This window comes from Pararge aegeria, chromosome 13, assembly GCF_905163445.1.
Source record: "Pararge aegeria chromosome 13, ilParAegt1.1, whole genome shotgun sequence".
Taxonomy (NCBI): Eukaryota; Metazoa; Arthropoda; class Insecta; order Lepidoptera; family Nymphalidae; genus Pararge; species Pararge aegeria.
In genome coordinates, this window is record NC_053192.1 from 9,536,968 (window position 1) to 9,560,156 (window position 23,189).

At 35.3% G+C, this 23,189-nt stretch overlaps 1 protein-coding gene across 2 annotated transcripts in view; it reads left to right on the forward strand.

Moving 5' to 3' along the window:
* The window catches only part of LOC120629014 (protein alan shepard), a 145,605-nt gene that overhangs the window by 69,521 nt on the left and 52,895 nt on the right, over positions 1 to 23,189 (forward strand). The window contains exon 1 of one of the 2 annotated variants that reach the window (XM_039897737.1): positions 3,633 to 3,696. The exons of the other annotated variant lie outside the window; for it this stretch is intronic. The gene's annotated coding sequence lies outside the window, so the exon portion shown is untranslated. Of the gene's footprint in view, positions 1 to 3,632; positions 3,697 to 23,189 lie in introns of those variants that run through there. 2 annotated transcript variants of the gene reach the window in all.

A 23,189-nucleotide genomic window follows, 5' to 3' on the forward strand; every position in this document is an offset into this window, starting at 1 on the left:
TGGGTTGTCGTACTCGTAGTTTTGCAAAGTAATAAAATAGACTAACTTTGAGAACAGCAATACGTGGTAACTAGTAGGTACAGGAATTAAGACATGTTTTACAGAACCGTCAATTGTACGTTTTAAGATAATTAAATAAAATAAATAATTAAATAAATGTACTACGACAATACAAACATCGCTATCTAGCCCCAAAGTAAGCGAAGCTTTTGTTATGGGTACTGAGATAGCTGATGAATTTTTTTTTTTATGAATATAATACACACAAATACTTATAATATACAGATAAACACCCAGACACTGAAAAACATTCATGTTAATCACACAAACATTTTCCAGTTGTGGGAATCGAACCCTGGACTCAGAAAGCAGGGTCGCTGCCCACTGCGCCACTCGGCCGTCAAATGAACGTGCAAAGTTTGTCAGGTTGTCACTTCATCGTCAATAATATGAGAGTTATTATAAGAAACAGCATTGATTTTAAATGTTACTATGCCGAGAAACACGATTATTATTTGGTTTATTACTTGGTTTATATTCTTGTATCAACATCTTGTTTTTACTAAACTATTGAACGAAGTAAAGGGGATGCATAGTTACGCAATCTTTTGTCTTCTTCTTTTAAATAAAAAAGAAAAAAAAGATAGAGAAAAACATTGTATTACTAATTACAAGCTATACCTACTGTTTATATGTATAGTAAAGGCCTATGTATATAGTTCATTGATCTACATCTAAGCGAGCGGCCTTTCTTGTGACATTTTTATGTATAAAATTTAATGTACTTTCTTAGAATAAATATAAAATGATACTGGCTAAATTAATTCGCGAATATAATGGCTTAATTAAATTTTATATGCATATAAAAAAACTCGGAACTCGCGTCATAAATTTTTAAGTTGATTTACTTAGCGACAAGAGTGACATTAATTACATTTTTTTCCTTATTAAATTAATTTTATGGACGATTAAAATCGCCTACCTCTTAAAATGCTCGGCAGTTAATTTAAAAGGCAGGTAGTTTTAATTTGCCAATTTTTTTCACGAGCTTTACCATGTTCATACTAGGTACTTGTCTAAATCGCATGGCGGTAGGTCTTTGTTGGTACTATCTAACTTCCCGTGGCCTATCACCCACAGCAGAGCCAGTTTGCAATTATAAAACTAGTATAAATATACATAAAGAACTTCAATGTTGTTAAAAAATAATCTATCGACGAAATTCTCGAGTTTTGCGAACAGCAACATATAGAAGTTACGTTTTCATTTACAAAAAGGGGTAAGCCCCTACCGCCTTATAACAGTTATAAAGGCCGCTGTTGTATAATATTTTGTTTTTTTATTCAAATACCTTACAACACCAGGTTGCCACGAATAACCAGCTCCTGATTTTATTAACTTAGAATTAAAGAACTTGAATAGAAAAAATGGTTCAAATTTTTCATTGAAATACGCAGTGTCAACCATAATATCAAAATATATAATGTCTAATAGGGCTTTAGATTACTAGATAATACAAAAACATTCACACTCACGAGCTCATACTGCCAGAATTACCTCATTACAATTAGTTATTATTGTAAATTCTTTATCATGTTACTTTGTACGATAACTGTAATTATAATCGAATGTAAGCGAGTAGTGGTGTCCTAGGAACCCATTTACAACTAGCCTACATAAAAATATGTGTTTTAAACCAGGCAAAAATTATTTTTAATATGGGCTCAGTACCATTATCCGCTTTGCTATCCAAGCCTCTTATACACCGACACTTCACGTGTTCAGACAAACCAAAGAGATTAGTGAATCACATCTCGAAGCCAACGGGGAATGTAACAAGATTATTTGTATATACTACAAGTACATTTATATTATTATTTTTAATAATCTTTGGTAAAATACTTATTTAAGTTTTTAAATTGTGACCGGAGATAACAACGATAATGCTGTATGCACCTATAATTGATTATTGTAATGGCACTGGACATAATATGTAATTCTAACACATTTTTTTTTTTATGAATGTAATTACGACTAATTGCTGGTGTGTCTTATGAATAAATAAATAAGTACCCATGTAGTGGATGTTTTGGTGTAATCATAAAAGTTTACGTTCATATAAATACGTATAATAAATCTATGCGAGCTGGTCTGTATATTAAAATAAGTAAAGAAGTTAAAGGTCCAATACGTATTTGTAAACACTGAAAACAAATAATTAATGAAACAATGCTCATCTCATTATATTGAGTAAAGTAAGATTGACAGAATAATTTGCTAAGAATATTTGCATCAAATGAACTAGGAACGAGTAATGAACAACAGCGGCTGCCTCCATTTATAAAAGTACTTTTAGCTTATTAGCTTGTTTTCCTCGGCTGTGATTCTAATTAAATGACAAACGGTTAACAGGCTGGGTTATATTGAGCTGTGAAATTTAATTTAACTCGAAACAATTTTATTAATTGCGTATATTTCATGTATACGATATCCTTAAAACTTTTGAGTTATAAAGCATTTTTTTAATTTTATCGCTTATGAAAGCCTATACGCAACATATAATCAACACATTATTCGTATATATAGGTACACTTTTTGATGACAGCATATCTATTATCTAGTTTATGTCTGTCTAGAAAATCAAATCCTTATTTCAGGATTTTCTACTTTATGTCTGTATAGAAAATTAAATCCTGAAACAAAGATTTGATTTTCTATTCAGGCATATACTAGATATTTTGTAGACAAAAAGTGTCCGTGAAAAAAGCTCTCACCCACAAATTAGGAACTGTCGAGAAGGTAAATGAGTGCGTCATTAAAGAATAATTAAAAACTGGCTACATTTTCTGTTAGATTTTGTATAGGTCTGCATATCTAGTACTTACATTACTGCCAACACGCTTAAAACAATATTGTCTTAAAATAACAGTTTATTGACATACTTTGACGTCCTAAAAATAAAGATTATATTTCGGTAACAAAACTTCGAAGCATTTTACGGTTATAACGTATTGAAACAGTATTGTTTCATTCAGTTCAGTGGAGTCAAATGTAACTCAATCTCTCAACTCCATTAAACTTGAACCACGTCTAAGAGGGAACCGGCTGGCAATCTAGAAACACTTTATTAGATATGAACCCAGTTGCTAATAGTCGTCGAGTACTTGATTATAGATTATAACAATATGAAGTATAGTGTACAGTTTTAAGAACCGTTTAAATGTCGAAGCTATATATATATAAGAAGCGAATATTCTTTCTTTTTTGCTTCTAGTTATTCCAGCTCTCTAGTTTTGAACCTGCATCCTTATAAACTTATTCTCTTCTTTACACGACGTAGTATAATATATAGTTTAAAATCCGCATGCTTTCACTCGTACTTATGTATGTATCCACTTTTCACCAATTATAATTTTAGTGCCATACTTTACATACGTCGCAGTGGCTTTTGAAATCGGTTTGTTTCATTGTATTTTATATATAGCATGAGAAATATGTTAACTTATTTCACTATGTTTTTATTTTCACATCTCATTTCATTATCATCAGTCAACATACACCTATTTCTGTTTTATAATAGATGCTACAAGAGCCTACAAAAAGTAGACATTTTTTTTCTTTTCATTGCAGGTTCGAACGTCTCAACTTTTTGCGGTAAACTCTTCGCTTCCTGTATTCCCAGCAATCAGACTAAGGGTAAAACAACTTTTAACTATGAATGTTGACGTTTTAACAATCACACAGTTATTGAAATTTCTCGTATCGTCATAGATGGTAGATAAAGACAATTTAGAAAAGTTTGACTATCTCTTCATATCCTTTTCAGGAGTAAGATGCTAAAATCTATTTTTAATAAAATGTCTTATTATGAGTGAGACCATGTCTGAAATAGTAGTGGTAATAAAAATAATATTTTCGCAAACAATAAAAAATTTCTTTGCTCATTATATGAGTATATTTATATTAACTCTGACGCAAAAAGAGGGGAGTGATGAGTTGACGCCATCGACGTCATTACTTCAGAACGAGTGGATCAGTTTGGTGTTATTCAAACGAGTGTACTCGTGAATAGCTCAGCCACCCTTATTTAAAAATTTTGTATCTAAAATTAGCATTTTACTACTTAGTGCATAGGTGTTAACTGTTTTTATGGGCATGTGTAAGTGAGACATTCTGAATAAGGCCAATTGATTAATCCAAACGAAACCTTGTAGAATGCATGGCCGCGGCTTGGCTAGTTCAGTTTTGGAACAAAGATAACGGCCGATTAGAGGTATGGATATAAAAACTGTAATTGTCAGTCAAAAATTATAATCGATTTTCGCATTCAAACTCATCCTTATTTACCGAGATCGCTTAGTATAATGTTTCAGAAAACCTTGCACAAGAATGCACCGAGCAGATTCCATACATCCGATTCTATAGATTTATTACCTATCAAGAATAACACCATCCTGCAAAAGTTTTATATTTTAAGTACTTGTTTTACCAGATATTTGTCTAACGGTATATTGGTGGTGTTGTTTATTTAAATATTCAATTATTGATTTACTGAATCTCAATATACCAATTTCTCGGAAATAACAGATGAAAGACAGATTAATTAGAGCGATGTCGTTGGATTCGAGGGGAAACAATATTGCGATCTAGACATTTATACATTGTATATTAGATCTACGAATTTAGGTATTTGCATTTCAAATTATTTAGTCTAGCGCTCGTAGTAAGCGATTAGATTATAGATAAGGCAAAACATTGGAAGGGGTTTATTGGATGAGCTTAAACGTTCGCTTAAAATCTGGACAACCTGTTATTTAGTTTACTGCTATTGTTATGATCGCCTGGTTATCAATCACGTCATCATCATCATTTACATCATCTTCCACTGCTAAACCTTTTTATAGGCTTTTCCAATACAATCCTTACTGATTCTCCTTACTTTGTTAGTAAAACATAACTAGTTCTTGTTTTATGATAACTCAATAGGAAATAGAATTTATACAACTTTGACAAAATTTCCGGCAGGTCGTCTACGAGAAAACTGAGAAATTATGCTTAAAAATTTCCGTAGTATTGCGGACAAGAGGCGACTCGTCTGAGAAAAATATTGTTAAACTATCTTTGGAAACATCATTCTTACAAAGTTTCAAACGAAGGTGCAAGTTTTATTTAAAAAACCGTGTATGTCTGCTAATATCGAGAACATACGCGATCGAGGCTTTCATTTTGATTTAAAACTCGTCTGGAGGTTAAACGTACCGCGTAAAACGATTAAGAGACTCCATTCCGGACTCCGTTTTTGCTTTATTTGCGTTCAGTTGGGTTTTCCTCCGCTTATAGTCACTTGGTAAACGAACTCCAAAATTCTGAATCAGACTTGATTGAATCGCAGCCATGCCCGCCGGGAGCCGAGTTATTTTCCAACCTATTTCATGCCACGTCTACGAGCGACACATCGTATACCTTGCTGCCGCTCGTCGTGTATGTGCCCTCGAGAAATTCGTTCCACTTCATTTATTTGTTTGGATACTGTTGTTGCCTTTCAGCTCATAATTGTGCTTGTTTAGTTTTCCATCGTTTTTTTTTGTCCCTTATGATTTAGAAATGTTCGCTGAGCCAATTTATCGACGTATTCATTGGTCGATGTTTAGACAAACCTTTTTATTTATCGAAGAAAAGTTGTTTAACTTTTGCAATGCTGAATTCGCATAGCTTTTTACATGGCTCGAGTGTTCCATATAATTTTGGTAAATATCTGACGTTATTCTTCAGAGATGCTAGATAGAACTCCTCCATAGATAACGTTAAAACAATCATAATACTTTTTGCAACCAGCGTCATTTTCAACCATATCTAGGTATAACAGCACATTGTACTCACAGTAAAAGCACTGTCTGTAGTACGATTTTTTTTATTATTATTAATTAGTGATGATTGTTGCTGTTTTAAGGCATTCTTGTAATTCATCATCATTACCAAACCCATAACTGGCCCACTGCAGGGCACGGATTTCCACTCAGAATGCGATGGGGTAACGTCGTAGTCCACCACGCTGGGTATGTGGAGGAAAACAAAAGTTGGTAGACTTCACACGCTTTTGAGACCACTGCACAACTCTCACATGCAGGTTTCCTATGGATATTTTTTCCATCTATTTTCCACCGTTATCGCAAGGTATATTTGATGGCTTAAAAGAGAGGCACGCCGGGGACCGAAGTCTTATTGACTAGGCTATCGCCGCTTTTTAGGCTTTCACAGCTTCTTCACAGGACTCTTTTTTGAAATTTGATTAAATTATGTTTAAGATTCAAGATTTCGTAATTTTTATCCGAAGTGAATCTTACTATTAAATGTATAAAATATTATCTAACTTGTAAAAACTTTTGAGTAAAAAATTACTGCCACATGTGGAAGAAGCTGTTTATTTTGGACTCACCGGATTTCATAGTTATTGATTTACCTACCACTTTCCACGTTATTATTATTTCTCTCAGCACGTTTACAGTAGGCATCAACCTATTTAAACAGTTTAAGCGAACCAATAGTCGTTAATTTGCTTTTCTGCTAATGAAATAGTGACTGGTATAGTCATGGTAGTACACAAATGTTTGGAAATTGAACAATTATAAATTCGCGCGAACAATATGACGTTTCAACAAGCTCCAGAAAGTAAACACATTACGAACCACTAAATCGAATTTGTACGAGCTATTAAACCAAGTTCAAAAGAAAAAAAGAAAACTATATAGGAACATAAAATCTTTGTAGTTACAGTTTTGCATCGCTCAAAACCATTCTACGGATTAAGACTTATTTAAAAAATCAGTAGTGATTAAAATGTTGGTTGCTCGACATATCGGTGTAAATGTGGCATCATCAAGATAAATTATTTTTATATCGTAAAATACTTATTTAGTGCTTTATAAAATAAGACAAGTGGGTAAGTAAGTAAGTCAGTAACAAGATATGTGTTCCATTAATGCTCGAATCGGCTATGTTGAAAGCAACTCTCCACTGGCACGAACTGTTTGTCTTGAATAGTAAATACCGTTGAGTATATCAGAACATATTCGCACGAATCCAGGAAATGTTAATCCAGGAATCCCTCGCGAGATAATCATCATAATAAAAGAGCTCGTTCTGTACGTCCAGTTGTTTCGTTCGCCGGACAATGGAGAGTACGCACAAAGCGCCCCACGTCATCAATCAAACCACCTCCACCCTCAGTCCCTCACCCTGTCTATACCCCTGAAGGTAGGTGTACATACTAGCTGCATTTAGAATCGCGTTTTACGTTCGCGTTGTAGACTTGTAGGGTTATAAATGCATTAGTAAATTTTAATTCTGCATAGACATGTATTATTACAGCCTAGTAGTTAGGGTGAGTCGATGTTAGCTCCGACTGTAAGTATCAAAATTAAATCCAATGCAGACTACAGCTGCGACCCTTGTAGCTTATAATAAAAATTGTATAGTTACTAATCCTAGCTGTTACCCGCGTTCTTATTCGCGTTTATTACGGTTCTTTTTTTTTTATTAACCATAGGCCAGCGTTTGACGACAATCATGCCCGTTAGAAAGCAATGACGAGGTCTAGGTTGGAGCACGCTTGCCTAGAAAAAGCCTATTCACTCTAGCCTTGAAGGTACTCAAATTATACGTGGCAGGAAACATAGTTGCCGGGAGGGCGTTCCACATCTTAGCGGCACGTATCAGAAACGTGGATAAAAATCGTTTCGTGCGTGTTGATGGAATATCAACCAGATAAGGATGCCACCGCTCACGGTGTCTCGCTGTTCTGTGGTAGAACGGGAAAGAAGGAACAAGATTGTGAAGTTCCTGAGCACACTCATCGAAGTATATCCGGTAAAAAACCGATAAACAGGCAACATTTATGCGGTGGGTACTGTTTTTTTTAAAGTAACAATTTACGTACCAAGCTGATGGCCCACTTGATGGTAAGTGGAAAACCATCACCTATAAACAGAGCACGTCCTGCAAAATGCCGCCCTGTGTCCATCAATTTGAGACGTAGGTGTTAAACCTCTTGGCGGCCGATTGGCGCAGTGGGCAGTGACCCTGCTTTCCGAGTCCAAGGCCGTGGGTTCGATTCCCACAACTGTAAAATGTTTGTGTGATGAACATGACTTTTTCACACTACAGAACTGAAGACACTGCAGAACAGAACTTTCAACAATAAAGACTTTTTTCATGATGAAAAAAGTCTTTATTGCACATACAAATATAAAGCCAGGTTAACATGAAAAAACGATGATATACATGGGCACAAAGGCCTTATCGCTATTTTGATAAAACATCCTACCTTGATTTTTGGTTTATATAGATTTCTATTTATACATATAATGTAAAATATATATTACATACACTAATTATTATTGGCCACCTGAAACGTCAGACGGAGGCGTGTTTAGATTCGCTGTAACTATAAACCAAATAATAATTAAATAGTTCAAACAAACTAAAAAAACACGCTTGGTATAAAAAACTAAACTAATTTCTTTCTTTTAGTTTATTCATAATAGCGTTTTTTTTTAGTTTTTCTTGATCTAATAGATTTTTTATTAGAGCAAAATTAATCGGTAACCCATCCACCATTAAAGAGATAAAATATTTTTTTTTTTATTCAGTCTCTCGAAATGCAAGTTCTAATTATTATTTAAAACAGGCCATTAAAAAGTAATAGCTAACGCCCTCTACCATCTAGTAGCTTAATGTTTTCTGTGGAATTTGTTAAGTACGCGAACGCCATAGGTTTTTACATTTGGGTCTAGATGGCGCTGTAGTAATTAGTAAAAAAATCTTATTTTTTATAGTGTAAATTGGAATAATCTTTTCAGATTAGTGTATTGTCATCGGTCCTCGATATGTCTACAAAGTTTGAAAGAAATCTGACCGTTTAAAGTGGGTCAAAATCACGCCCAAAGAAGTCGGTTACAAACAAACATACAAGTTAATCTGATATAAAGCGTGTAATAAAAATAATACAATGATAAGCACTACAAAATACACAAAATATACAAAATACAGTAGAATATATAGATACGGTATTATACATTTAAAAACGTCTCACTGCTTCTACCTCCCTAACAAACCTTCCCTAATAATAGAACTATCAATCGCAGCAAAAAAAGATTTTTCAAAGCCGACTGGTAGTTCCAAAGCGCGCTCAAACAAAGAGAGAAACTCTTTAGCTATATTATAGCTATGGAAAGATAGATTTGTATCCCAGCTTGAATAGCTATAACTCGACCTTCCTGGCGTTGTGGTAAGCGTTGTGGTTCGAGCGACGGAGGTCCCGGCTTCGATCCCCGGCATGAGCAATTTGAGATTATTAATTTCGAAATTTTATCTGATCTGGTCTGGTGGGAGGCTGCGGCCGTGGTTAGTTACCACCTCACCAACAAAGGCGCGATTTAGCGTTCCTGTACGATGTCGCACAGAAACCGATTAGGGTTATAGATAGCTCGTTAGCATCTAAGACTGCATCTTCACATACGCATTAGGTAACATTGCAGTCAATGTCTATCTTGTAGTACTTGAAAAAAGGAATAAAAGGTAGTTATATTGTAATGCGAATGTACGATATTGTAATAAGTACCTACCTACGCAGTTTTATTGACGCAGACTGTACACATTTCGCCCTACGTCTACGTTTGTTTTGAAACAGGGCTCTGCATCGCGTGACACGTCGAGCGGCACCTCAGCCCCCGCTATTTAGAAACCAACAATGCATTATGCCGCTATACATTATTATTGATATTTGTTTTCACTCAGCTGATTCTTATTTAGATAAGTTTGGAACTAACGCGACACTGATTATATGGATATATTATCAGATTAAAAAATACCGATCCAAACCACTACGTTTGAAGCGATTTTGACGTATTGTTCCCAATATTACTACGTATTAAATCACATAGTAGGTGGGAACCTAATTTGGAAATATCTAGATTATAATAATAATATCGTTTGAATTGAGTTGACCGTTATTGTTCCGATCGTCGTTTCATTCAATGGTCTTCTCGCGAAAAGCTTCGACCAACATCTTAAGAAGATTTCGCTTGGTTGTTGGATCAAGGGTCGGATACAGAAGGCAGTAGTCCTTGAAACGGCGCGTATTGTTGGAGGTTCCTCACTCTGGAGCCCTGACCGCCGGTTGCTTGAGCATACAAAAGCCCCGCAAGCGGAGGGTGGATGTTTTTTTTTATAAATTTTTAATCGTGTTTTTTATTTTATTTTTAAGCATTGTTAAGAATAAAAAAAAAAATGAAAAAGAATAAATGATAGATTAAATAATATATTGTTTATTTCCTTCATCAAAATTGCACATATAATGAGTTGACGAACTGGCCTATCCTAGCTAGATTTTAGCTAGCTGTGTTATGTTTAGGGATTATGTGGAATTAGGGTAAACCTCTTTTAATCTAATTTAAAAATTTACAAAATTTCGATTTTCAGAATCATTATTTTTTGTAACATTAGAACCAGCTGCTTAGATATTTTATACCTAGGTATTAAATGAAACGTAAGTACAATAATTTGCCGAGTAAAGGCATGCAAATATATTACAAAAAAAATAAAATAAAAAAACATGTAATAAAATATTTACATATAGGTAGGTTCGTGTAAATTTTGCTTTAATAGCCTTTTTTTTTATTTATTTACAATACCGGCCGGCAGTTTATCGTGCATGACATTTTAAACGAACAATAAAATACCATAAGTCAAATAAAAGTATTTATAGTTTTCAGAGTGTCTAGAAATTAGGGCAAACCCCACTTATTTTCATTTAAAACATTACCATTTTGAACAAACAAAACAAGAGTTAGTACCTAAAGGGTTTCTTCAGTAGGCAATTGCCAACAGAATTCTCAAACAATTCTTGTCACGTGCTATCTAATTGAAGACATTCTCAAGTAAACGCTAAGCGGTGCCAATTGTTAGTTTAGCAAAATATATTACCTACTTAACAAATTATGCGTCAAATGTTTTATACAAAACATATCTATACTTATAAGAAAGCTGGAGACTACGTTTTTATAAAAACCGTGAGGAAAGTTATTCGTTTTGTGGCGCAATAATAAAAAAATATTACTTAGATAAGTAATTAAAAGGTGCCTTTTTCGGATTCGAACTCACAAACTCTGATACGGAATTGAATAAACCTCACCAACGGAGCTTCGACATTTTACTTATCGAGACTCAAATATAATTGAACGTCTGGCATAGATAAATTGGCGTAGAAAGCCATTTAACATCAACAAACAGCCAAGATTTATGTTAGCACGATCCATTACAAATATAACATAAAAGAAGTTCCGTAGTTATTAACTGTATGAGAAGTAATTTCTCTGAGGCCATGTATTTCTACATGCAATAAAGACGTCGTCTGCAACCGCAGCCAAAAATGTTTTCGCTCTGCAAATGTCTGCAGTGTACTTAGGCGGATAAAAATGGCATATTATCATACTTTATTGCCTTCTTCTGAATTAAAACGAATTTATACGGCTGTCTAGTATGTCTTGCCAAATTAAACTACATTTTCGTGACGGTACACTCTTATTTAATCTGCTCAGTTTGCCGTGTGGTGACGGCAGATTAGAATACAGTTGTCACCACACCTTGTCTTCCCGCAGGTGTCGTACGAGACGACTAAGGTAATATAACAGAGAACGCGCAGCAGCCTGTCTGTCTTAATAGTGCCTTTTTCTGCAACCATCAACCCGCCTCCGTGGTGCGGGTCATCAGCGTGGTGATTATGAATAAAACCTCCCATCGAGAGAAGCCATTAATCCCGCAGTGGACTGTTATGGGCTTGTGCTGGACATACTCAGTGATGATTTATTTTATGACGTGTCAATGTAGGCCTCATAATATACTCGGAGTATCTCTAAGTGATCGAATCAGAAATAAGAAGACCCTTTGATGATCCAAGGTTGCCAATATAGTCCAACGTGTCGCGAAACTGAAGTGGCAATAAGCGAGGCACACGACCGCGAAATTTGAAACCGCCAAAAAATGACCTGTCCAGCAGTAGACGTCTACCGGTTGATATGATGATGATTATCATGTATAGATGTTTACAACGTGTAACCGAATTTCGAAATATATTTGAAGGATGCATAAGTATATTTCGTATGGATGAAGAATGCATAACAAAGTTGTGAAGTCAAAAGAATCATATTTATTTTTCCATACAATACATTGTGTTTACTTTTGACGACCCTATTCAAGATAAAAGAGCGATACGGGCATAATACCTACGCTACGCGTCGCGTATCTAATAAAAATAATTTTGCATGTGATGTTACGTATCTGATTTCTTTCAGTAAAAACTATGGCAGTGGTTTACTAAAAAACTATTAGGTTTTCGGTTTCACAGATAAGTCTCAGACAGTAAATAACGTGCCTCTAAAGCCTGTGAAGTATTATTTCGGGTTTCATTTACACGTTGTATACACGTAATTATTATGGACTAACTAACATATACTTGACAACTAAAGCACTTACAAAGCAAAAGGATTTTGACACGGACACGGACGGACGGCCAGACCGACAACAAAGATCCTAAAAGGATTCCTTTCTGTTCCGAAACGCAGTTTGAACCCTAAAAATATAAATAGTAGTCTGGGAATTCGGAATTAATTTTTTTTAGCTGCTTTAATTTAAGAAACTCGAAAACTGGAACTCTGCATGAACAAACTCTAAAAGAACTGTTTTTAATTCCATAAGTGTAGTATTAATCTAATTATTGTAATAAACCTAGGAAGTAATCGCAAGAAGTATATGTAACCGTCTCTATTACAATTTATAGTATATACTTAATATTGTAGTCATCGATTGGTCAAGGTTCAACAACCAACCTTCAAGCAAAATTAAATTAATGCCTACCTCTATTTCATCGCTAGGCTAGGATAGATTGAAGTTGTGTCAAATGGCTTTCGCAATAATTTTTATGGCTCATAAAGTAAAGTGTTGATAAATATTATAAATGAAAAATTTCGCTTTGTGGCAACTTTTTTAGGCGCGTTGAGCCCTTTTTGGGTGAACAAAAATTATAAAACTTGCGTCATCGTCACCGCACGCTTCCCATGAGATATATGTATACTGTGTTCATATGTACATAGATTTAGTTTTCCCCAAAGATATGAACGCTTGTTATTTTTTATTCAGCTTCAAGTTAGCCATACCTTGTAAATTTACCTAGATATGTAATAATCTATGATGGTAGCAGGCTAAGCTGTTAGGAGTAGGAACCTATGGCAGTCTTATTAAACTGATAACTCTAATTAATTTCTACATGGCATTGTACCGGAACGCTTGACGTAATAAATTCCAAATCATAATAAACATTATCCGCACGCACACAAAAAACCGACTATGTTCTATATTAATGTCCCACTGGTGCGCAGACCTCAACCCCGTAGGATTTAGAGCCCAACATTTGCGCAGTTTTTAACTGAGGCCGAGGGAATAACGAGGTTTGACATAGTCATTTTCCTAACTCCAGGCTCGTAGTGGTTAGTACCAGCTACGAATTTTTAACTAACCTTCCGACCCACGTTCGCCCATGTTAACCTTTAGGCCATAGCAGGCAGGTTCAAATCATGATACGTATGCATGTATAGTTACAATAGTTAGAAAATGTGACCCGACAATCGTCGGACGTTTGACGCGGGGGCGTATGATTAGAAATCGATAACATATGCGTCATTACAGCTTACGCTAGGGTTGGCATTCCCATTTTTATAAACAGGACACGAACATAGAAATTATATTTCCTCAATTGTACTAGATGTTGTCCGCCTGCTTCTTCCGCGTTAAATCCCGTGAGAAATATTTGTTTTCCTGGGATCTTATGATAGCTAATCTTACTCTGCGTCCGTTCAATTAACTCTCTGCCAAAAATCCAGTTCTTAGGTTGCTTAGTTAGAACGTGAAGGGAGGACAAATAAACAAACAGATTTTCGCATTTATAATATTATAGTAAGGAGGTATGTAAAACCCTCTTTTGCAATCCACAACAATATCGAGAACTTTTATTTTTATAAGTTACAAATCCGAAATGCAATTCATCCATTTTACTTTGGTAAAATTAAAAAAATCTCACTGTGCAACTCTTTAAAAATTCCAGTAAACACTTGACAATTCTTGATATTAATCGCAATACTAAAATCAATATTCTTGGTTTTCTTTTCATATTTTCACTGTTATCACGGCATATTACTAACTTTTGTATTTTCAGGATAAACGAAATGCAATTCATCTTCGCTCTTTGTTGCAATATAAATATAAATTGAACTGGAATAAAATCCAAACTGGCTTAGTACTATGGAGGTTAGTCAAAGTCAAATATATAAATATTTTTGATGCGTTCATTACAAACAAAATGTGCACATAGTTAAAGTGAGTAGTGATGGCGATAACTACATTCGTTAACTTAAAAAAGAAGCTACGAGGGATCGAAACCCGCCCTGGTCTAAGAAGAAGCCCACAACATAGCCGGGTTTTATTTTTGTTATTGTTGTTAGAATTCTCAAAGGAAAAGTTTATGATTGTATTAATATTGTGTTGATTACACCTTATTAATCATATTTATCTTGAATATCTATTTACATACAAACATTAATAGCGGCAATGAAAAACAATACTGCACTTCAAAATGTTATCAAGTTTATTAAAACTAGGACGTAGCCTAGAAAAATAGGACCGTTGCGAACCCTTATAGCTGACGCCGCAGTATTGTTACTACATCTATTGTGATATGAACCTTATCTTTTGTAGCATTTTACATTCGGTTTGCCTGTAATCCCAATTGCCGGGGATTACAACGCTTCCTCTTTGTCACGGACCTTTATCAATAGTTTTTGTTAAAACAACAATGGCTTGGCATGGACTTTGATAAATAACAGTTTCCATTGAAATAATGGCGAGTCGACAAATTTTAGAAGAGATAATAATAATTCATATCACAGTGGCATAGGAATAACTTTAAGTTGTAATATATAAACTCATTTTACTTTTAGTATTCTGTAGACTAAATCAAAATTTTTCAGTAGGTAGATAAAACGTTAAGGAATAAGTGCGTAAATGTTAAGGGTTACGTTTAAATTAATTTAAACGTAGCCGTTAACATTTGATTAGTAATTAATTGTAAGTAAATCACAAAGAGTAAATGAAGCTCACAACCGATGGAAAATATGAAGAGAACGATATGAAGAAGGGTTTGGAATCTATGATACCGCCTGGTGCGATATTCTTACACGTAGGAGGACGTAGAAGACCAGAGTCGTAAGTTAGATTGTCGAGCTTTACTGTGGCCAAAATGGAAGTAACTCGCTCAAGAGCTGGTCAAGGAACTGCTTAAACCATCTGGCATAGATGACAAGGCCTGAATTATAATGACGGCAGTGAAGTGAGGAAGCGGGGGATTTAACCACTCCTAGTTACCATTGTCCCAGTGTTTAGATGAGTTTCCTAAGAAAGCTTCTGGGAAAGAAGCGTCTCGTCAATAAATAGCGACATCATTGCTCAGGTTAGTGTGGTTCAAAAATGGCTGAATTATCCATCAGATGATATTGAAGTGATGAACTAAACTTGTCATATGTTCATGAACTTTTGGTAATTATTTAAAGTCAGGAGACCCACCTTACGCCTTTGCTCTCTATCATCATAATCATTTCTGTGAGAATAAGAAGGGGATAGGCCGTAGTCAACAACGCTGGCCCAATGGCAGATTGTTAGAGTACGTAAAATTAAAATGTTTCAATCAATAACGCACATAACTCCGAAAACTTAGCGGAGCGTGCTCGGGAATTGAACGGTCCCTATCCACTAGCAATATATGTACTCCTTCTTGTGTATACATTTAATAATTAAATATGAAAACTAAAGCTAGCCCCATGAATTTATTGGATTCAATGCATTTTTAATTAACTAAATTTCTTCTTTTCTTTTATGCCTAAGTAAGAACCTTCTCATTACCATTAACTACATATGTTATAAATTTGCAGCAGAAATTCTTGACTTTTCGTTATTACGATCAAAAACCTCTCACATAAAGTCGTTCAGAAATGCTTATTATCAATTCTTGAGATTTATATTTTATTGAAATTTGTATAACGGAGCAACATTTTCTATTTTATTCTCGGCATAAGGAAAAGAGGAGAGATTTACTACAAAGGTCTCCCCGTACTCCAATAATCTGCCGTCTAGACTTGGTTTACAATATACATCGATTCAAAAGTTCGTTGGAGATTACGGTCAACAACGAAAGTAAAAACACTTTTCAATAAATGTTTGGGTATTGTTTTTATAATAAAGATGGCCGTATCTGTATCCATTAGAAGCTTGAAACAAAACATTGGTATCCTTTTAATTTTCCTTGGAATACCTATAGATACAATATAAACATCATTAGGAGCAGTCTGGCGTCTAGACTAAGCTGCACTTGACACTGCAGTCTGCAATATAATATTAGTTTGGAAATTTGCCTCAGAGTAGAGTCAACAACAAACGATAAAATTAGTTTCTCTAACATTGTTACTCAAAAAGCAGTACTCAAAGATTAAACTTCGGGGATCTCTAAGTTCTATAAATATACCGTTTTATTTGGTTAAAACTATCATAAGTAAATTAATAATATGTTCTTTATTTTTATATCGGACGTTTGTACATATCGTGTTAGTAATACCTAAACCCATTTTAAAACTTAAAGGTAAAGCTAACGTAGAATGACTGTTAAAGTTATTTCATTCTTATACTTAAAACACAAAGTTTTATAAATAACATAAATAATTCCAGAAAGTATAAGGTTTTTTTTCCGTTTTATTAGTTATCCCTTGACTGTAATCTCTAATCATAATAAGTAATAATGCAGTCTAAAATGGTAGCAGTCTAGTTAGAAGTATGGCGCCCATACGTTTTCTGCGCGGCATCGATATTTTTTTTGCTAACGGTAACTTCATCGCTTTACCTACTCTTCGTGCCTTTGTCCTGAGTATAATCACCTGTGGAGTTAACATCCTGAACAAGCGTGTATCGATCATAAAAGTATTTCACAAACAAACTGACTAATGTATGATTCACGATGCGCATGCACTTGTGCGAAACGAATAATAATAATTAATATTATCTCATGTTTCTTATTACTGCATGAGTAAGTCTGTACAGGGTTGCGCAAAAGAACTAACGGACTCACTGACTTACACACAAAGCTGTTGTGTTTAATTAATCTAAAATAAATATTTTATGATTAATTTAAATAATGCTCGGTAATGTAAATGATAATTTTTATTTCTATGTATATTTATACATATACCGTACGATAATTAACTATTACCTACTGTTATTAGTTGATATACTCTTAATTAAAACTCAATATATTATAATCATGTGTGCATCAAAAGCGACACAACACATTTTTAAGTTAATGAGAAAGTTTGTGAAGATGCTTGGCAACTTGGTTTTATGTTGCTATTAATAGTTGCCCTTGTTCTTCGTCCGCATATTTTTCTGGGTTAATAATTAGTCTGTATTACTCTCCGTCATTTCAACTAACTCTATGACGCAAATGTATTTGATTGGCTGCTTAGTTAGGCCGTGAAAGAAGGACAAAAAACAAATTATCAGCTTAATACGTACCGATGGAAGTCCACTGCTGGCCACAGATCTAAAGTTTGCGACTGTCATCATCTCACATGTAAACATTTCTATACGTGCGCAGCAAAAGTGCCATCCAACGGCCTATTTGAATAAAGAAATATTTGACCTATCTTTTGTAGGAATTTCCAAATACGACCGATTCATGTTGTGTGGAACCAGCTACTCTCAGCAGCTCTTAATTTCTTCTGTCCACCTTGTGGGGGATTTACCAATTTTGCGGTGCAGGGTCGCAAATTCGCTATTGCTACGCTAATGAAAAACACGACTTTTGGACATTTTGCTTAAACAGAGTTTCAGGCTTTTCTTGCATCTGCAAAAAGAGCTCTACCTACGAATCATACTCGTTTTTATTATGTCTTCCCGCCTCCGATTTCCAAAAACAGAGAAAGTTAAGCGCCTACCCTCATAATCAGACCCTTGACTACTAGGCATTAGTATTAAAGTTTCAAGATACTTAACATTATAAAATTTCTGCTAAAACTGAACAGTCAGACAGGTTAACTCCTTTGTTTCGTAGACCAGTTGCCATTTCTTCGGTTAGACAACCTAACATGGCCTTACATTGATTTAAATTCTGCAACCTCAAATATGTTTTCTGACTGGTATAGCGCTTTTTACTTTGAACGCCCAAATTTTTAATTCATGGTAAACCAAAACTATAGTCACGACCTGCTAAAGTATATGAAGTCTAATACCACTGAACTCCATTGGAACCCTTTGCAAGTCCATATCGACTTCTTGGGGTCCATATAGACCACTTTGGATATCATTGCTTATATCATTGAAAACAACCTTATTATGAAAGTTTATACACTCATGTATAAATCTTGGTGTTCAATTTACAATGTCCTACACGTATATAACCACATTACTGTCTTAATAGTTCGCACGAACTATGGTAATGACTCTAATAGCGTGGTGGAGCATGAAATATGCAACACATACTTGCATTTAGCGGGATATATCGCATAAACTGGCATTGTTTGTGTACCTGAATAGCCCATCGGCTTCATTATTATCATTGCAGCCTGCGGTAGTCCACTGCTGATATGTTCAATAGGACTTTCCCAAAAAGCTCCACCACAGCCGGTTGTACTCGTCTAATGCGTCCAAACGTCACTTATTATGTCCTCGGTTCATCGAGCTGGAGGGCATCCCACACTACGCTTGCTTGTTTGCGGTCCATGGACTGCCGGCGAAGAAATCGGCGGGTGAAACAAAGTCAACAGTCTTTGGTTCACCCGCCGATTCCTTACGTTCTAATTTTATCTTTCAGGGAAACGCCTAACATGGCTAGGTAGGCATAGGTAACAAAGCTATGTGCATAGGTTTGGTGAGATGATAATAATTGAAATAAGCGATAGAAATCTGTTTTTGTATTAGAGCAACTCTTTTATGGTATTAAGTCGTATACCTAACTCTCTGTCCAATATGGTTGCTTATGTCGTCAAAAGGCAGAAATTCTTCCGAACTGTAACTGTTTTTTTATCTTTTAATTATCAAGGGAATATGGTAAAGACGGCAATAACGTGGCAGAGTATAAAATATGCATCGCATATTACATCCGCACCGCACCTAGTCACCTAATAATAAGATTTAAAAAAAAACCGACTGCACACGTGCTATGCACGAGTACTATTAATGAGTATAAGTATACACTCGTCCCGTCTGTTATATAATTCCTTGCTCCGTGGAAACTTATCGATGAAAGTACGGAATGCTAATAGAAGGTCAATCAAAAAAAAAAAAATTATTTAATTTTCAAGCTTTTGCAACAGCACGGCAAATAGTTTAATTTATATATATATATATATATATATATATATAATAGATTATATATGTCCATATGTATATATATTAATATTTATATATATATAACCGATTGAAACTGATCCTGTGATCAGCTAAGAAGTCCCGTCTCTGTTTCTTATACCCCGACTTATCTCGTTGCACCCGCCCTAAAAACAACCTAAGTAAAGTTATGGACTAAGTATATGTTGTAAGTATAGGCTAGATAGAGACACTGAATATCTGCATATAGTAAAAATAAGCATAATATAGTGAGAAGGTATATGAATGGCAAGGCATGCCACTCATATACCTACTTACTCATAAGTCGTACGTGCACTAACAGTGGTAATGCGCGCTACATTGTTCGTATAATGCATCATCATCCGTCGCCAGTGCAGCCGTCATATGTAAAAAAGTTATTGGCGCACAATGTAGCTATTGTGTTGCAAAAACGGGAATGATGCCAGGAAAATCAGGAAAAAAAATGAAGAAACGCCTTAAATGACGATAGTCTGCATTGGATGTATTTATTTTTGGCTGCACTTGGGTACGGTGTAATGTTCTTCTAAACAGAACTTCAAATGCATAGTCATTAAGAAAATAGACAGCCACATTAAAAACAATACTTATACAAACAGTTTGTAGTAAAGGATATTTACCATAACTGTACTAGAAGACCTACCTAAACCTAAAATATACTTGATTGTAAAGACTTCTGCGATTCATTAAAATGAACCTCAACGCCATCTATTGGAGGTAATCCGAAGTGGCAATTCTCATACAAAATAATAAACTTTTGGCCTGTGTCTTAATTTTATTTTTTTGGCGAAAGCTGTTTATTGATTTCATATATTTCATAGATCATGTATTCTTTACATAAACAAACGCCAAATTTAAATAAATAACTTGGTCGCACGACTTCTCTGGCTTTAGATAAAAAATTGCGCTGTCTCAATAAGACGGCTATGTAACACAATTTAACTATTCCTCAGGTTACTTATTTACTTACGATTTAGCTTTGTAATAACTTAACTTGTAGCTTGACAAACTTTATAATATAACTATAAATTGAATTAACAAAAATAAACAACAAAGTCCATAACCATAAGCAATAAACAGGCATTTTAATGCAATTTTTTTTTAAAACTGATCTTAAATGTATGAAAAGAATACTCGTAATCTTTATCTAGGTACTCGCTAACGTTTCTATGTAGTCGTTTAAAATTAAACCGCTACAATACAAAGCGCCCACAGCTCACGTATAAGTAAAGCATACTGCATAAAGCTCAGACGAAGAATTTTTATAGACGTAAGTAAAAGGCGTAACATCCATATTTCCGAGAATATCAGTCTCGTACCAGCCACAGTTTAGGTAAACATTGCGGCGTTCCTCACACGAACGTTTAATAAATCTCCCTCTAAAACCGCAATGAATTTTGTATGCAAAAGCGCTGCGTTTCTCTCGTAGGACAGATCACGAAGCAGACTTTCCTTTATGCACAGTCTGCGCGAGATTGCGAAATTTACTGACCCTGTGAGATTGATAAAACAGCTTTTGACGTTTGTTCTCTCGGAACCTCAAAAATAGAAAAACGGAATTCTCATAGATTGCTTTTCATAAAAATTAAGAAAAAAGCTTTGAAGTTCCCAAAGCGAAAGTCTGAAATAATAGAGTTCATAGGAATTTACATTAATATTTCAAATCGATGATCTCTATTCTATAACAGTTTTTTAGATTATTGGCAATTATGCTTTACAAACAAAGCTAGTTAAACTAGTCCAAACAAAATGGAGAATATTATGTTTTGTATTTAACCAATAATTATATTAACCTACCTAGGAACAGTTCCAGAATGCTCATTCTATTTTTGATTCGTTCAAGTTAAATAAGGGTTGATTCAAACATTTAAAGGGTAAGAGCTGTCTGGTGGCCCGAAAACGCTAAACATAACCTGTTTTATGAGTTTACATATAATGTTCAGGAAAATCAGCACCACTGTTACCACTTTTACTTCAGAGATTGCAGAGTCATCTATGTGGTTTCAAAAAAGGATGGAACTCACAGGAACCCTATAAATATCCCAGTGGGGATATTGAAGAAGCAGTGGCTTCTCCTATGATTAGAAGAGTTTACCGAATAATGTTAGTCATAAATGGGACTGAGAACTTAACTTGATTTCCGAGCCACAGTGATGCTTAACGTCAATTTTCTGATTCTGAGAATTTCTGGATAGATCAACCCAATAACTTAGTAATAGGTCCATCCTGATAATTGTACCCAAAAATTTGGGATTCTATCTGAGAAGTATTTCGTGACAGTATAATCTTGGTATTAATTATATCTAAAGACATATAACCATACATCGCCAAAGAAAGCGTTGAATTATTCCCCTTCTGTTTACAAAACAAAAGCGAAAACCCAAGGCAATTCCGACAAGTATGTACACAAGGAGTAACTGATCGACTTGGGCGATGCCTACAACCGAATGTTGATATCTAAATGATAAATTGGGAAGCTATAAAACGTCTGTCTGCGTCTGGTCGGATAGCAGTATTGTGCTTGTGTGCAAATGAACCGGCACGGCGTATGCCGAAGGACGCGGCCGCATTCCACACCCACCACTACAGCCGAGATGACACACATACCGACACGCGCCGCTTTGTGTGTGTGCTGCTCGGCGCGGCGACGCATTCGCGCTAAACTCTAAGGCGATGCGCAAACAGAGACACTATTGAGTTTTGTTTCAAATACATCATAATTTTATCAACCCGTTACCGTCCCACAACAGGTCTCCTCTCAGAATTTTACGAGTTTACAATGCCGGGTTATGGCCCAAGTCCAACACGCTGGCAAATGGGGTTTGGTAGACTTCATAAGATTTGAGAACACTATGGAGAACTCAGGCGTACCAGGTTCCTCACAATGTTTTCTTCGTGGTTAAAGCAAATAATATTTAATAGTCTAAAATGATATACTAAACTCTGAATAGTTAGAGCTGTGCCGTGCAAATATTGCTGCTGCCTATGTCAGAAACTGCGGAAGTTGAATCCGGTGGGATACGATCACTTGGTGGACTTACGGACACTAGTAACAGTTGGACACTAAATCGGGGCATGTTCCTCTTCAAATAAAGGTTTCAACGAAAATTTGGTTGTTGCTTAGTTGCTTATACCGAACACTTTTTGATTAGCAATCAAGAGGCAGCAAATGAACTCTAACAGTGTCCTCGTAGCCGTAGGTAGTAGACTACATGTTAATTGCATACAAATAAGGTATTCAAAGGTAGATTGTATCTATCCAAGGCAAGACACGAATGTGTCTCTGTTTGCGTAGCGCCTAAAGTTCCTACAATAAGGCATTTTTGCACTATACCGAAGCCTGGAGTTAGAACGTCAGTGCACCACTATTATGAAATTCCTTATTACCGAGCAACACATATTCGTTGCTTTAGAGCAGTTATGTGGTTACTGGCATGCGACTTTACCGTTAGCAACTCTGTGCGTGTTTCAATTTAAAATTTAATCTCGCCGTGATGAAACCTAAAATAAACGTAGATTGAGCGAATATTTCCGCAGACGGCGAACGGGGGTAACTGTACGTAATAACTCAAAAGCAGGAATTGTTTAATTACGCAGCGGGTAGGTGGTACAGGCGCTAATCTCGCGGGCAGCCACCGACGAAGCGAATCGCATACAAATGTGCCGCCCGCTCG